Genomic DNA, 2,595 nt, shown 5'->3' on the forward strand with positions numbered 1-2,595 from the left:
TCTCTCTCTCTCTCTCTCTCTCTCTCTCTCTGCCCATCCCCCACTCATGTTCTGTCTCTCTGTCTCAAAAATAAATAAACATGAAAAAAATTTTTTTTACTTAAAGACTGAATTTCATTCTCTGGTTGCTTGGTCAAACTGTTATAAACTCCTAAGGTTCTCAGGGCTGGTAGGGGCGTTAGTCATCACCTAATCCAACCACCCCAGTCTGCTGGAAGGGAACTGAAAGCAAGTCTCCCCCAGCACCCGTGCCTCCCGCAAGCCCAGACTCCCAGATCCCAGCCCCTCCGAGCCGAGCCTCACCTGCACTGCTTGCCGTTCATACAGCGACATCTGGGCTATCTGGGGCCGCGAGCTACCCCCAGAGCTGGAGCCCCCGTTGGTGGACCCGGAGTTCTGCTCACTCTCCGTCTCCATGATACTGGTCCAGGGTCCCCAAAGTCCGGGCTCTGACTCAAGACCTAAAGGAAAGTAGCGAAGGATGAAGATGTACACCTGATCTCACCCTAGGACTTCATGTTTCCATTCTGTCATCTAAGACCCTTCCTCTTCTTTACATTAGCCATGATTCCTTGGGTTTGTTTAGAATTACCAAATACACCACACACGCTTACAACCCTATGTTCCCCATACCATCTTCTGAAGCTACGCGGTGTCTCAAAAGAAACCTTTACATCTTCCCTTGGGACTGTCATTAAATATCAAATGGCTAGAATTTAAGCCTCATAATGCTAAGGCTACCTCACATTCCCATAACATTCTTTAACAGTTTAAAATAGTCCCACTTAAAAGTTATCTCCTTTTTGTCTCCATCTGCAACATCATTATCAGCATCTTCTTAACAATGGGCACCAGGCACTGAGAGCCACCAGGGGCCTCCTCTTGCCTACTAGGCTCTTCATCCCCATTACTTTTCACAGGATTATCCCCATATTATCATTGTAGAAAGGTTTTCTGAGGTTCAAGTTGTCCTAGTAAGTATCAAGTCTTTACATTAACACGTTGCTACTTCCTCAAACAATTCTGTGATGAAGACGGTGTCATTTGGTTTGACTATTCATTGTCCTCATTTTACAGAGGAGGGGCTTAAGATACAGATATGTTAAATGCATCATGGAAGGTCAGAAAACTGGAAGGTAGAGGGGCCCCTAGCTGGCTCACTCAGAAGAGCATGCGACTCCTGAATCATCATGCATCAAGTCATGAGTTCGGAGCCTTATGCTGGGTGCAGAGATTACTTTCAATAAATAAACCTTAAAACAAACGAGGAGGTAAAAGAGCTAGTCTACAGCCCAAATAGCTGCCTGGTTCCAGCTCGGGCCACTACTAATAACATGCTGTGCATGTCACTTTCCATGCGTATGCCTCAGTTTCCCCATTTGCAGAAAAACCTTCACAGCTGAATGTACTGTTATCATTTTAACAAAGGACTCCCACGTATTAAACATATTATATACACACCAATGAACATCTTCAAGAAACTAAGACTCAATTTTTTGATTCACTTAATCAGTCAGAATTTATGCGCTGGGATCTACAATAAAATCTGCAAACACATGAAAACAGTGAAAAGAACTAAGCAACAAGACACGGTATGAGGAATAAGAAATATGCCTCCAAACAGCACTAAATGACNNTTGTTGTTCATTCTTTTTCTCTCTCTTTTGTTAAGTCTCGACACTATATTCTCTACTTTTGAGGCACGCGGGGTCCATGGAAATATTAGGTCAGCAAAGCACTATTTGGTTTCGGAATGTAAACATCCAACCAGAATTTCTGCTAAGGTCTGTCAACAGTTTTATTAAAATGGACTGATCAGAATGATGACATCCAAAACAAAGTAAATAAAATCAAACTGTTTGGCCCTGGAAACAGAGTGGTGGAGATTTCTTACGATTCCATTCCGGGCATCATCTGATCACATCATTACCCCGCAAGTACCCTACCCATCTCTGCAGGTATAGCACATGAGACTGCAAACATGGCTATGACCCAAAAAGTACAGAGGAGAAATCCTATCAGCTTAAACTCTAGTTATCTTCTCCCACATCTTTCACCAAAATATCAAAGCACTAAGCAGATACAGACCCATGAATCCTCATTATCAGCATGTGAAGAAAAAAAGTGGGTAAAGATTAGAGGCAGCATGGCATAGTTGTATAGATCAACGGACTTAGTTCACTGGACTTCAGAGGCAGGAGACCCTCTTACTAGCTGGAGGGGACATTAATTCCTACATTCATAGGGGGAAATGCTAATAAACTGCATGATCCCTCATCTCCCCCAAAATGGAAGTCATATTGATGTTTTTTCTTTCAGATTGTGAGATGAAAATGGAGACGGAAAGGGACCAGCTTAAGTAATAAAATCAGGAGAAACTGACATCAAAACTAGGATTCCCGGATCTCAGCCACGTAAATCTATCCATTTGTGATCAATGTTGGGACGGCAAAATTCAATACGGAAAATGAAAACGACAAAAAGTTTGGGAGGCACAGTGAATCTAAATTTTCAGAATTATGCCAAAAGGAAAAGAGTGAGAGGTCCCCACAATAGCTACACTGAGATCGCCCTGAATGGTAGTAGTTGAGTGTG

The sequence above is a fragment of the Crocuta crocuta genome, unplaced genomic scaffold (genome assembly GCF_008692635.1).
Source record: "Crocuta crocuta isolate KB4526 unplaced genomic scaffold, BGI_CrCroc_1.0 scaffold72, whole genome shotgun sequence".
Lineage (NCBI taxonomy): Eukaryota > Metazoa > Chordata > Mammalia > Carnivora > Hyaenidae > Crocuta > Crocuta crocuta.